The sequence below is a fragment of the Vanessa cardui genome, chromosome 10 (assembly GCF_905220365.1).
Source record: "Vanessa cardui chromosome 10, ilVanCard2.1, whole genome shotgun sequence".
Lineage (NCBI taxonomy): Eukaryota > Metazoa > Arthropoda > Insecta > Lepidoptera > Nymphalidae > Vanessa > Vanessa cardui.
Window position 1 is genome coordinate 5,881,106 of NC_061132.1, and position 16,066 is coordinate 5,897,171.

Genomic DNA, 16,066 nt, shown 5'->3' on the forward strand with positions numbered 1-16,066 from the left:
AACATTCCTTCCAGCCATATCGTCCATCACACAATCCATCCATCGTTTCTTTGGTTGTCTCCTTCGTTTATATCCATCTACGTTTATACTCAAGACCTTCCTCATAACATGTTCCTCATTCTTCCGCCTAACATGCCCATTCATTGACTGTTAGCTTCCACATAAATCCTCGAGTTAGTCTCCATAATAAAATCATAATAGTCACGCTACACACACACAAATCAATAGTAAGCTGTGGAGGAAAAATAATCACGACGGTAAAAGAACATGTCAATTCGTACACCGTCCAATACAATTCGATTTAACGTCAGTCCTAAAAATGTAATTTATGAGAAATCATCTCAGTACCTAATAGTGAAAATCACATCAAATTCTTTCGCTTTTCAAGTTCATTTGTTCGCCGCAACAACAGCCTGTAAATTCCCACTGCTGGGCTAAAGACCTCCTCTCCCTTTGAGGAGAAGGTCAAGCGGTGCTTGCCTGGGTTTGAACCCGCAATCATCGGTTAAGTTGCACGCATTCTAACCACTGGGCCATCTCGACTCATTTGTTCGCTAACTGGATTTTAATTACATGCTGAATTGCAAACTTAATGACTATAATGGGTATGATATTTTTTGTTTATATATAATTATTTAAAACTATGTCAGGGGTAAACTCCTAATGCCCCGATGCGAGGCTAGGACGGGACGTTATTATGAAATTAATTATAAAATTCTATGTTCTATTTTTCCGAGCTGAGGTGGTGTAGTCGAGAGAACGAGTGCCGTGTGACCGATGATTGCAGCGTGAATCCCAGGCAATCCCCAGTGAATATTCTTGTTTTTTTATGGTACAGGTTGGCGGCCGAGCATATGGGCCACCTGATGGTAAGTGGTCACCATCACCCATAGACAATAACGCTATAAGAAATATTAACTATTCCTTACATCGTCAATGTGCCCCCAACCTTGGGAACTAAGATGCTATGTTCCTTGTTTCTGTAGCTACACTGGCTCACTCACCCTTCAAACCGGAACACTGAGTAATGTTATTTTGCGGTAGAATAACGAGTGGGCCAGATCTACCCAAAAGGGCTTGCACAAAGCCCTACCACCAAGAAAATCATGTACTTCATTTGTGTTTATATTTTATCTCCTGATCATCGACGAAGGAAAATTTGCATATATCTAATAAAAATGATTTTTTGTGGTGAAATAAACTCCAAAAACTACTGCTCAAAGGGAGATTTTACCCCAGTAGTGGGATATATACAAGCTGTTACTAATGTTCAATTTTTTAATAAAAGTACTTATAAATTGAAAAACGTCTTTAAACCACATTGAAAGTTTTGAACACATGAGTATGGTTTTAAAAAGAAATTATATTACTCTCGCAAAGTTAATACGCATGTTTGAAACGTTTTAAAGAGTTGTTTAAGAGTTTAAATCTTTGTGTATAAAGTTTCTTTTTTCAAAGCATTCCGAGTTCGATGAAGCTTTTCATCTGCATACAAAAAATCTTTTTTGTTTAAATTTAAACTGCTAAGACTGCGTTTGATGTCGATACCGCTATGAAAACTATGAGTCAATCATTTTAAAATATTCCTTTATATCATGTTCTGTTCATAAAGTGTTAAAATTTTGTTTTAATGGACACACTACTTTCGAGCATCTCTGAGGTAATCTTTTATAGAAAAATATGATACTACATTTGTTTAAGTTATTAATGAAAATAAAAATAAAGAAAGTCTAGGATTCAACACAAAAAAATAAAACAAAATTAGTAATAACGATCAAAATTCATGTGTTATACAATGGGCGGACTTATGGCAAATTAGCCATCTCTTCCAGACAATCCAAATTATTGTTGTTTTTGGGGTTGTCAAGTTATGGGTGTTTGAAGATGAAGGTTTTATGATAATGTTATACTAGCTGAATTGAAGTTATAAAACTTTACCTATAACACAGAATTATTTTACCGCCCAAGTAAAGAATTAAAAAAAAGGTTGCATATGTCTTTCCCTGGGACCTAAAATATCTCCACATTTCATTTTATCAAAATTTGATTTGCACTGTAAGCGTGAAGAGATAATAGAAATAGTTAATTTCTCAGTTACTGGTATAGATTTGAGATCAATCTGACATTAACATTTGTGTAACATATATAAAATTAATTCATTTCAATTCATTATAAAATTAAAAAAAAAGAAAAACCGACATCAAACAAACTAATTTAAAACAAATAAATATGCATTAAAAAGTAATAAAAATAATTACGTATTGAAAATATTTTTTAGAGTCCTGCTAGGTAAAATGAAATGAAAATTATTAGACTACTTAAAAGTCGATTTACGATTATATAACGTAGTTATAGTTATTGTTAAATAAAAAACAATATCAAAATCTGTCCACCCAGTTAAAAGTTATGAGGTAACAAACATAACAAAAAAGGACAGACGAATTGATAACCTCCTCCTTTTTGAAGTCGGTTGATAAATAAACTTAAGAATTCTACTATTCTATACGACAAATAAGCTATGGGATGCTCTGTTTCAACGCCCTCTTATATACCTAACTGCCCTATTATGTATCTAGCTGCTCCAGGCGGTTTCAATATCCTCAATCGAACGCTCGTAGCGTGATATATGTATTCCAGTAAAAAGTCCAAACATATGGCATTTCCAGCGTTACATACATCTTAGTAAAGATACAGGTAAGAACAATTTCATTGTTTACCTGTCTGTAATGGATAAAGGTAACCAAGGTAATATTATACGGTAAAATTATGAACGCTACGTGAGTGGTATGAGTATTCTTAGACCAAGTCTACTATCAAAGGCTCTTATTATTATTGAAATGTAATATTCGTGTAATATGTTTCCGTGACGTCATATCCAATGATATAAAAGTTACCTAGAAGTGATCCATTGTTGTATTTTAATATTATTTAAAATGGGTAGACTCGTTCTAAGAGATTGTGAATTAATGTAATTCGACACCGCTTATAGGAAGTTGGTTTTTTCTTGTTATTAAACTCGGCCTCGTAAAAATATATTATACCATTATTATAATTACATAGAATAAATCAAATTCGTTTACCCCGTCTGTCCCGATATATAAATAAATTCTGTAGTACATTTAGTATCTGTTTCGTATACGTGCGAAACCGGGGCGGGTCGCTAGTATGTTATAAGATTATTATTAAACAAGTCTATGAGTAAACAAAATTATTATTATTTTATATATTGACTGATATATTTTGCCACTAATGTAAAGTGATCACTAGCTTTGACAGTGGCGCTGTAAAAATATTAACCATTCCCAACATCGCCAATGCACGGCCAACGTTGGGAGCCAAGATCTTATGTCCCTTGTGTCCGTAATAGACTGGTTCATTCAACCTTCAAAGTCCTTCAAAACTATACTAGTATTGCAGTTTGTCGTTATCTAATGAGTAAGTCAAAGACGATTTAACATAAAGCCCCAGTAAAGAAATATAAATTAAAAACTGTAAGAAGTATTTTCTAAAGGTTGCGCTACCAACCTTGACAACTAAGAAATTAATTTATTATTTATCTTAATTTCTATTACATTGCCTCACTCACCTTGTAAACCGAAACACTTTATCAAACGAAACAAGATTTATTCCTTAAAAACACACTATGCATCAAAAATAAATAATTAAAGAAAATATGACATACTCATGAACTCTTACAAATTATAAAGATGAAAGTTTGTATGAACGTTGCCCTTTCACACTAAAACAACGGAATCGATTAATAATGTAATATTTAATCGAGTAATAATTCATGATAATGAAACTTTACAATGATATAGCTTATACATCTGAATAACAAACAGGCTATAATATAAATATATCGAATAACATGGTAATCCTGACTTAGTGGGCACGTATCTTCACACAACATTATAGGGTACCTCAAGCAAAATAAAATATCTCGAAGCACTTGGATCCAAATTAAGTTTATTTTAATTATCACAATTAGATAGATACAAATACACAAATAGATAGCGCTTCTCGAACGAACACGTCCGTTCGGTGTCAGCTTCAAAATCAGAGTGAGCTCCCTTCCAACGGTCGCATTCAAGCATGACTCGGTGTGACATCAACCTTGCGTTCGATATATTGTATATAGTACCTGACAACCAACTTTTTAGACGCGAGCGAAGCCGCAGGCGAAAACTAGTATAAAATGATGAAAAGATGATTTGAATCGGTCAATTTAGTGAAGTTGAAGACATATGAAGGTACCACGGACTTACTTCCAAATTCAAAATCTCTATGCCTTCTAATTTAGGCTACGATTTGACAGATCGCACGACAGAGACACAAGCAGTCAGGACGCCGCCTTTCATATAAATGGATTAGAAAAAGATCTTATGATTTCAATAAAATTGTTCATTAAGTCAATGAATTTGATAAAGATGAAAGAAATAAATGGAATCACTTCAATAGACTTTTTATGTAACGTAGCATTTTTCTCTTATAACGTCCCATAATATGAGGTGGCGTTGAAAGAAATATTTTATGGCGTGATAAACTCTGAATGTATGAGCACTCAGTGCAAACACGTGTGTGGCGTTTTTATTTAAATTAATTTCGACGGTAACAGCGAAAATCGGTTTGTGATGGCAGCTGAATGCCTAAAAGCCACAATCAAAAACTGTACAAGATTGAATCTGATCAATGCTACTGGGTTCCGTACAATATTTATTTATTCATATTTACTCGCATTGTCTAATATATATATAGAGTAAGTAAAATATATTTAACTAGCTGTTACCCGCGGCTTTACTATCGAAGAATATGATTATATTTACAAAATAACTTGAAATATTACGTTGATGATTTGTATATAAAAAGGTTTTAACCCTTTGTTTCCAAAAAGTAGCGTTCTTTATCAGGCTCTAGACTATTTGTGTACCAAATTTAATTTAAATCGGTCTAGTGGTTTTGGTGTGAAAGCAAGACAGACAAACAGTCAGACAAATTTACTTTCTCATTTATAATATTAGTGTGGATTTCATTTTACAATCATTTCGATTCCAGAACAATTTTTTTCTCTTCATTTCGTTTGACAAAATGCATTCGATAAAATCGTCGAAGCGTTTTCTAACTTCGATTTCTTTAGCGATTTTTACATAATACCAATGTTATACAGAAATCGCTAGTCGACAGACGAACGAATAAAATAAGAGAAAGAAATCCAAACCGCTTGTCAAAGTGATCGTTTATCTAGCTTTCCACGGAAACCTATCAAAAAAACCTATAGAGATGTCAAAGGACTATGATTCTTATGTCGGAACCACACTGTGCGATTTTAACAGTATATTTGCGTTATAAAATTCAAACGAATACAACATATAATCAATTAAACTTAAGGAATTTAAAATTCAGGGTGTTGAAATCAATTTTGCTCTCGATTGACTAGAATTGACACATTAATTCGATATTCGAATTAAACAATATTCATCGATATCGTACGTATATTTTAGTATTAAGTATTGATCCTGCATCAATACTAAGCAGGATATATTAATTTAAATAATTGTATTAAGCTACTAGACTTTGTATTTTTTAAATGTTGAAAAAGAGTAACTACTGATTTTCTTGCCGGTTCTTCTTCCCGAAGCGGTGGTAGCTACAATTAATTGTAAAATGACGATTCAAAAGTGCTTGTAAAAGCCTACTGGAATAAAGTTTATTTTGATTAGGTTTGATGAAATTCTTGTATAGGTTTCTATAATAGTACAGTATCTTAGATTTATCCTGTTTGGAAATGCAATATATACTTTGAATTTTACTCTTATTAAAGGTTTTTATTCAAGGCTTCTTGTGTTCTAAGGAACCCTATAATGTTAGTAGCGTCAGTTGAATGACAATAAAAATAACAATTACGTGTTTAAAAATTGAAAAGTGTTATTATAACAATTCACAGATTATTTGCTATCTTTATAAATACATTTAAATGGGTATTGGTGTGTGTGTGTGATTATTTATATCGATTTACCAATCACTATTGAGTTTGCTTTGTATGTGTATTATTCCAAGCAGAACCATATATATAATAATAATTTTGTTGTAACTTGGTGGTAGGGCTTTGTGCAAGCTCGCCGGAGTAGGTACCACCCACTCATCAGATATTCTTCCGCTAAACAACAGTACGCAGGATTGTTGTATTCCGGTTTAAAGGGTGAGTGAGCCAGTGTAATTACAGGCACGAGGGACATAGCATCTTAGTTCCCATGGTTGGTGGCGCATTGACGATGTAAGGAATAGTTAATATTTCTTACAGCGTCATTGTCTATGGGTGATGATGACCACTTACCATCAGCTGGCCCATATGCACGTCCGCCAACCTATTCCATAAAAAAAACTTAAAAATAAGTAGCATTCTAGCTTTAGCAATTAACAGATATCTAGGAAATCTCATATTCTATCAGGTTTTACTTGTATCTAATAAAACTGATTGATCACCGTTTGTTTTGTATGTTTAACTCACTTCTACGAGCTTCTATCGCTATAGCTTCTACTCCTAGGTCATATTTTTTATGTGTGTGTGTTTATGTATGTCAATATATACTCGTACACAAAGGTATTTGGTAAGGTTTCTTCGCCTACCTTGCGGTTATTGCAATAGCTTCTACTTTTAAAAGTAATATTTTTATATGTGTGTGTCTTTGTGTATTTACGTATGTCATGAGGTCGTTGACTTTGAGCTGTATGTATTTAACAATAAACGTTCTGGTTTACACGATTTTCACTTACTTTACATTTAATAATCTTGTAAATTTTTTTAGAAGTATATTTTGTTATTATCTGTTAACTTATTTTTTTAAACATTTATTTTATAATTTATACTGCAGTAAACGTAAAATTATTTTATTATAAAGAAATTGCACAGTCCGAAACCTAACCTTTTTTTAAAATTAGATAATAATATAATACATTGCCATTATTATTTCTGTAGTAAACACTGTTCAGTCTGTTATACTTATCAGTAAACACACAAATCATACCGGCAGTAATTAGCGCGTTCAATCATGAAGCGATCAAACTCTCGAGTAGTTCGATCGCTTTATGTTTAGAGCGTATTTGAGAAGCGACTTTGTAAAGCGCTTTGCGCTTTAGGTCTTCAGGTATCATGTGCTTAATTTGTGTGTTAAAATCATATCGTGCGCGTTGTTAAGGAAATTATCGTTTGGAATTTGAATAACCTTTATTGAAACAGCATAGTACAATAAGGATATAAATACGGACGCCTTAAAAAATACCAGTAACTAAATGTAATATTGTCTGTTCATCCTAATAAAGTCTGATGTTTAATTAGAACCAAATTTGTAGTGATATTTTTATTCATTCATTATATGAGTCAAGATTGTGTGCCCTTGTGCCTGTAATTACCCTTGTTTAAAAGTGAGTAAAACCAAAACAATAACACTAACAATAACACAAGAAGTCGCTGTGATTCGCCAACGTTTTTGATTGGTTGTCACAGATTTAGTCAAATTCACAACTATAATCTAAAAGCTTAACTAGTCAAGTGCCAATCTACCTTAGTTACTAATAATATAATTTTATAATTAAGTAAAATAATTTGTGAAATGTTAACGAACACGTCTATCAAAATCTTACATGTGAGACACTCTGAAAGTCGGTATGTGAATATGAGCAATCAACGCGGGTTCGTCCACTGATGGTAATAATAGGCCATTATTTTTTTTAATTTCGTTGATCCTTAACCCTTTTTCTGCGGGTTTATTTAATGTCCAGTGAAATGGGCGCGTAACAGCTAGTATGATTATATTACCATATTCAATCCTCGTGAGCATTAAGTCGCAAAAACACCTCGTACAAAATAAATTACAAATATAAGAGAGAGGTGTTTCGGACGTGTTTCCTCTTCATTTAAATTGAATTTTTATGCCTTGGATTGTTTGGATTATTTTCGAATAAAATATTGTAAGAAAAGAGGCTCTTTTTATTATTATTTCGTATTATGAATTTGTTTCAGTTTTTATTCAATTTTCTTATGTTAAAAGGTATGTTTTTAATTGTTTATCGCATATATAAATACATTTAATATATGTATATATGTACCTGTTTATTATAAATTATTTATTCTTATCTTGCGTTGGATGTAGTACAGCTCAAAGATGATCTTGATGTATTTGAGTATTTTTGTATGTGAGTAGAATATCTGATGAGATGTACTCTACCTACTCAAAAGGGTTTGCATAAAGTCCTATCTCATGGTCTGGTCATAGTTGCTTTTTATTGACGTCATCATCAGCCCCTGCCCTTATCCCAATTTCATTTGGGATCGCCGCAGCATGACTTCTCCTTCCATACTTCTCTGTCAAACGTCATCTCACAAGTAACATTCTTTCTAACCATATCATCTTTCACACAATCCATCCATCGTTTCCTTGGTTGTACACTACCTCTATATCCATGCACATCCATGCTCAATGCCTTCCTCACCATATGTTTCCTGACGTATCATTATGAATTAATGTTATTTTTAACACAAGGGAGAAAGTGAACAATTAAACTTTACAACATAAAACCAAAAGGTACGAAGATAAAAATAACTTAAACATTTCAAAGTTTTAGAACTTACGTAACGTAGACTCAGTACACGCTACGTCAATCTTTAAAACTATACTCAAAAGTCACATTAAGTAACCACTTACTCGGATCCCTGTGCGGTGCGACCCTATTTGAGACGTGTTTTCGTCCTTACTCGGCTAAAATACGCGCTCATATATGTGTATAGCACGACACAACTTAGATGTAGCATCGGCAAATTTATACAACCAATAGAAATAGCTCCCTATCGCGCCATTCGTCGCTATAGATTCTCGCTTCAGTTCAACCCGAGAAAGTAAATCGGCCAAATTGACGAATATATTGGGTCATATGATATTATAAGTTATTACGTTTGTGTAAAGATCATATTCACATATGAAATAAATATTGATAATATGGGATAACGTACTTAATTCGAATGTGATCGGTTTTACGAATTTTGCCGATGCTACATCTAAGTTGTGTCGTACTATACGTCACTGTTACAAAGTGTGAGGCCTTATTTTCGAAGGAGACAAAGGCCTCGCGATGGATGAGGTTCTTTGTTCCACTTGTAATCAAACACTACAAGTCTTCACGGGATAAGTGTATTCTTTCGTATTTATTACAGTTCTTTTAGTACGAATATTGTTCTTGCGTATTCGTTTAATATAGTTGTTCGAAATTTAAAAGCAGTGTAACATAATATTGCTAATTAAGTATTCTATTATTATTGTTCTATATTCAAATTAGTCTGATAATGCTCCAATGGCTTAGCGACTAAGGCATAGTAGGAACTCTTTTTTCAGAAATTATAGATTCTTTGTTGGCTGCGGCATAACTTGTTTTTTATTTCTGCGGTACGGGGCGTTTAAGACTTCGTATGAAAATTATGAACTTATTGGGCCTTAGACACCGTAACATTTAAGAAACTAAAACTCGATTGTGAAGTAATGCGATCGATTTTTATTTCTTCAGTGCGGTACGTTGTCAAAGAGATCCCGTATAAAAGCAGGTACATTCACTCAGCATTCTCTTTTCAATGGGCATCATATAAATATGTTTATTTCTACCCTCTAATATAGCAAAGAGACGTTACCATCTCCGCAAGACAGAGAAATCTATGTTTTTCTGGAAAGGCACCTCGTTTATTTCGAATAAAACATATTCCACATAAAATAATTAATCCATAAGCATTCTATTCGCTGCGAATATAATTGACTGACGACTCTTTTTAAGTGTCGCTAAACTTATAAAAGGTCGCGAAAATTTATCAATAAAAGGTTCTGAAACGGATTTAGTCAAAGTTAAAAGGAAGCGTAACCGTTAACAAGATAAGAGGGGACTAGACGGTAATGGGCCTTATGTCGCGGCCGCGCTTACGATTAAATTGGCGAAACCGTCCGAAACAAATTTTGTTAAGAATACCACAAGTGTTTGCTATCGATAAACTCGTATTTCACTAGCGAGCCGACCCGGCTTCGCTTGGGCGCAAAGATACAAAATGTACCAACTACAGAAATGGTTTATTTACGACACCACATTAGAAACTTCTAAAATTATCACTAATATGCTATACTATGTAATAGCTAGTAGTTGTCAATTGTAAGGAAAAAAAGCCTATGCCCTTTGTCGGAGTTCAAGATTGTTTCATATTATATATATATATATATATATAATTATTATATTATAAATTTCATTAAATTCGGTTCAAAGATATGGTCAAGGGATGGTAAGGAATCAGCTTCAGCGTGTACAGTCGGGGTAAGAAAGGGTTCGTCACCGTAAGATCTATTTTCGTGTGCTCAGTATGAGCGATAATCTGCTTTACCGATCGAGAATGACATATTGCGTTCCAATGATTGGATGTTTAGATTCAAAAGGTACTAAGAGTTTAATACTTGACAAAGGAATTAGTGAAAAAAGGTTTTCTTACTCGGACTGTACGTAATTTTATCTTATCTAAACATGTTCTCCAATATTTATCTGGATGACAGGGCCCTATCAAGCCTCTTACGGGTCGGTCACTTGATATTGAATCGTTAAGTAATGTTTTCGTATTATTTATAAGAACCAGGGACTTCAAATAGAATGTATATTGCTGACTCCTAAATATATTAATTTCAAAAAAATTAAATTATTTAAATTTACACTTAGATAGCAATTCAGTTATGGATAGGTCGCATTTAGGTACGCGTCGTTAAATGAAAGGGAAGATATGATGCAAACGGAAAAAGAAAGAGAGCTATATATTTAAGAAGTATCTATTATGTCATATGCATACACAAATGTCTTTATTTATGTGTTCTAAATTTAAAAAACAATGTAATAACGATAGATACGGCCTAGAAACAAACGTAATAAGTAACCATTTACATTAATTTGGTTTCGACCTAGTCGAACCTATGAATTTCAGTGAGAAACGTATATTTTAAATCGAAGTATATTTCATAAATTATATTAAAACCATATGACCTTACCTACATTTCCCGCACTAAATATTAATTCTAATTCAACACTGAAAAAAGAAAATATAAACTAACAAATTTAAAAATAACAGAAATGCGCTAAAAGGTCGAAAATAACTCCCAATGGCTTTTATATTAAAATGTTTTAAATTCACTCGACGGATCTGACCTCGGTGCCAAACACTTGAAGAATTTTAAAATTTATTTCGTATGTTTATATACCACATGTGGCGACTCGTCAACTATCGCTGTTATTATTTCAAAATAATTTCAAGTAGTAATGATAGCATATCGTTATAAAATATATCAAAAGTAGATGTTCATATCTGTTGGTTCATTAAAATATTTCCGATAATAATTACTGAAAACGAATCAATATAAATTAAATGATTTTCTAGCCATTTCAACAATCATTCATTATATACATTGGGCTTAAGATACAGGTTTTATTTTGTAAAATCAAAATAAACTATATTCCAGTAGGTTTTTACAGGCACTTTTGTATCGTCATTTAACTCTTAAGTGAAGCTACCAACGGTTCGGAAAGTAGATTCTACCGAGAAGAACCGGCAAGAAAATCAGTAGTTACTCTTTTTCAACATTAGAAAATACAGTCATATTAGTTAAATACAATTATATATGTATGTAATGTATCCTGCCTGGAAGTCAACGGGTATTAATTCCAAGCTTTTTTATCATCTACAAAATCTTGTATCGAATAATATGCCTCTTTTACCAATCTATTTTTTACAAACGATTTGAATTTACGAAACGGCAAAGTTAAAAATGCCTGCGGAATTTTATTAGTAGTCTTAACAGTACACATTTAGTCTAATATCCATCAATACCTTTCCCTGCGTCTATTATTTTATAATAACACTCAAACATGTTATCCAAAGATCCATAAAAAAAAGTTAACAAAACGAACACTAATGAATTATAACACTTGCTCTCTGCTCTAATAAAGTAAGAAAATAATACAATTTATTCGAAATTTAAATGATATGCAGTAAGAAGAAAACAATGAAGTTAATTCCAAATTTAAATTAAATAGAGAAAAAAAATCGTTATTTTTAAGTCAGTCGTAATAAGTAATAATTGCACAAACTTGATCACGTATATCCAAAGGTGACGAGGGTTTTTTAATTATATTATTCTATAATTGTAAACGGTCTTTCGAAAATTCGTAGTCTTCAAGAACGTGTAGTGCCCCAAATTAATTAATCGTTTCTATTTTAAATTTGCTGTTTTAGTTTTATTATGCAAAATTACTTTAAGTATAATTAAATGAATTAGTAAAATTAGAAATTGAAAAATTATCAAGAAATTTCATTATTTTTGATCTTATTATAATTTACTCTAAAAATTTATTAATAATTTGACAATTAAGATATATTAGATACTCAATTTAATAAATGAAAAGACAAATAAAATTAACAAACTCGCCAGAGAGCCTTCTCGTCAAAAAGGGAGAGTAGGCCTTTGGCTAACATTGAGATATTTGCAGGCTGTTGTTTTAGTCCAAACATACAGACTGATTATATTATTAGAAGTATGTACCATAATATTCTAGACTTTCCTTTTTTACTTTATAATTTTAAGAAATTCATCATTATTTTTTCGAAGGCTTTATCTTTATGTTTATTATATGCTTCGAAGGCTCGGTTCATTTCATTCCTGTATACAAGTGAAAGGAAACTGGCACGCGTCATCGGTTCTCTTATATTTGAAAATATATAATTATTGTCATGGTAAGGACATATTATGCGGAGGAATGAGGACCATCTTGCAAGGAAGGTCTTGAGAATGGATGTGGATGAATATAAAGGTAAAGGACGACTGAAGAAACGATGAATGAATTATGTGCAAGACTTTATGGCCAGAAAGATGACGTCGACGTGTTACTTGTAAGATGACGTCCGTCAGAGAGGTATGGAAGGAGAAGACATGCTGCGCCGACCCCAAGTAGAATTGGGATTAGGGAAGCAGGATGATGATGAAACCTTCATCATCATCATATTACCCGTAAGACGTCCACTGCTGAAAGGCATCTCCCAATCACTTCCACCCTGACCGGTGAGTAGCGGCTTGCATACAGCATGTAAAATAAATAAATATATATCAGGCTAAAATTATTTATATCTTATATGTATGAAAAAGTGAATACACAAGATATAAGTAATTTTAGCCTGATATTTATTTAAAGTTTTACAGGGGAAAGTGTAAAGTAATCAGCAAGACACTAAAGCAATCTATATAATTTGCGCTATTGTACAAGTTTCGACTTTTCTTCAAGACTTTTACTAAAGTAGGCCACTACGCCTTAAAACACTCGACCGCTTTACATTAAACTTTATACCCCAGTGTTTCATTTGAGTTGTCGAATTCTCTGAAAAAACTTTTAACAGAACCTTATCATTGTTACTTTTACATGTTCATTAAGTACTAAAGAAAATGACGATTGTTTTGCCCTCTTATTAGGAATTTTCTAAAATGTTCGACGAGGCGTAATGCAGAACCTTGCTACTTATGGATTAGTGGATGAACCTACAGTTGGGTTAATCTAATTTAAGATGGGAAACCGGTGTTCCAATAAAAAAAGAGTAAAGTGAAGATAATTATATTCAGAAACAATAACGGTTTTTTGAATACTTTTAATTATTTTACTTACGACGAACTCTGTGGTCGAATAGTATGTACACCGGTTTTCGGGCACGCTATTTCGAGGTCTCGATTTCGAGTTCATTAGTTTTCTGTGTTATCTTGGTTCTGGGTGTTCGTGGTGCCGTCGTTACTTCTGATTTTCCATAACACAAGTGCTTTATCTACTTACATTGGGATCAGAGTAAGGTATCTGATGTTGTCCTATATTTATTCATACCTATTTCTTAGTCTTCAAAACTTTTTGACACATTTGAGGCAATATTTCTGTACTCTTTATTGGATTACAAAACAAAAGGACATTATTAATTTGGATTTTTTTTTGTTATGTCACGTGCTTCCGAATTTTCCTTATTTAAATTTTACTACGATAAGGGTCGCACGTGAATTAAAATAAAATATCCTGCAGGTTGAAATCTTGTTTTTGACAAGAGGATCCGTGACTTGATTCTCTAAACGTCTGCTGTCTTATGAGTAGGCTTACCCTAAAATTATGCTTACAAAAAATATTCCCTTAGTCGATGGACAGATTCACGTCATAATAATTGATGTTATCTGTATTTCGGACAATAGACTAGATCGCTTGGGTGTGATAAGTTGTAGGCGTATGAATGACCTAACAGGAGCCGGTCATTATTAGTGATATAATGACACCATTTGGGGACCATTGTTATTTAATTTAATTATAATCGTAATAGATTATTTTAATTGATCAGTCTACAAAACAATTAATAAATTAAAATATAAAATGGATCGATGTAAAAGATCTGTGGTTTAGTGATATTCTAATCTATCTTAAATGAAATGATCATTAATTATAATTTTAGTTGTGTTCTTTGGGAAAACCTCTGTGCTGGCCAATCTAGTTTGGAACCACCTACTCATCAGATATTCTACCGCCAAACAACAGTACTCAGTATTATTTTGTTCCGGTTTGGAGGCTGAATGAGTAACTATAACTACAGGCACAAGGGATATAATATCTTAGTTCTAAAGGTGGGTGGCGCGTTGGCGATGTAAGGACCTATAGGCGGTGGTAATCACCTACCATAAGGTAATTTGCCTGTCCGCCTAACTGTATCATAAAAAAATTTAATTAAAGGTAGATCTGTCGATTTGTATATCTATGGTCGCTTTAACGCTCGCGCTGTATTTGAGTTTCTTCGGAGGCAAATACTCGTATGTGCTATAAAATTAAATCTTGTGAGATTATATTGTGACAACGTAGCTTTGAAACCAAGAAACAATTTGAATTAAACATATATTTGACACTCTTAAACTCGGAGTGTCTGTGGAATGATTGATTACATAAATACGGAGATATTACTCCCAGCTTATTGCTTGGTGTTGCCTGTGTATGAAATTGCCCGAAAGATAATAAATGTAATCATGTTAATGTTGAATTTTTAAATTTTATGACATAAAAAGATTGGAAATGAATTAGAAAAGTTTGGAAAAAACTAATAGGCAATTAATGTTCGTGTAGGTCATTGTTATATTTTTTACATATAAATATAATCTGTCATGTTAAATTTCTTGAATAATATTTTCGGAATAATTTGATTTTATAAAAATAAATATTGCTTACGTGTTATTATATTTCACTAACTGTAAATTTTAGGTTTAGTTTTCTATTTATAAATTTGTTTGTTTCATAATATATATTTATGTTTAGCGATATGTTCATAAATCCAGGAAATGAATCCCTATACAAATATTTATACAATTGTTTATAAAACATGTCATACATATGAAATATATTAAACTAAAATATTATACAATTTCTATTAAATACAATCTAATAAATATCAGCAATTAATTTAACAATATTTATGTATAAAAAAATAAGGATATGTTTTCGGTGTATATTACATGTTAAATAACAGACTATGAAATAAATAAACTTTGAGAATAGAATTGAATATAAGAAACACAATTATTATTAAATTCTTTGAAAACTTTTTGTTATGTCTTCAAATGATCGGAAAGATCTCTCTCTCTCTTTTTCTATCTGTCTCTTTCTATTGTATACAGTTTAAATAACATTGCTTGAAATTAATTTTTGTTATCGTTACATGTGAAATGTAAACACATAAAAGAGACAGATAGAAAAAAGAAAGAGAGATCCTTCCGATCATCTGAAGATTTAATATTTTTTTACGTGACGGTTTTTGTTAGTGTAACCGCGTAAATTAACTTTATTTCAATAAGAGTAGAAATCACTATATATTATAAAACAAAGTCCCCCGGCCACGTTTGTATGTTCGCGAGAAACTCCAAAACCAATAAACGGATTTTCGTCCAGTTTTCACTAAGAGTTAGAGAGATACATAAGGAAGGTTTAGGTATATAATTTATTAAGA

At 32.3% G+C, this 16,066-nt stretch overlaps 1 protein-coding gene across 1 annotated transcript in view; it reads left to right on the forward strand.

The window, feature by feature from the left end:
• LOC124532747 (uncoordinated protein 58-like) overlaps window positions 1–16,066 on the forward strand; it is a 485,187-nt gene that overhangs the window by 31,670 nt on the left and 437,451 nt on the right. The gene's annotated exons all lie outside the window — the stretch shown is intronic.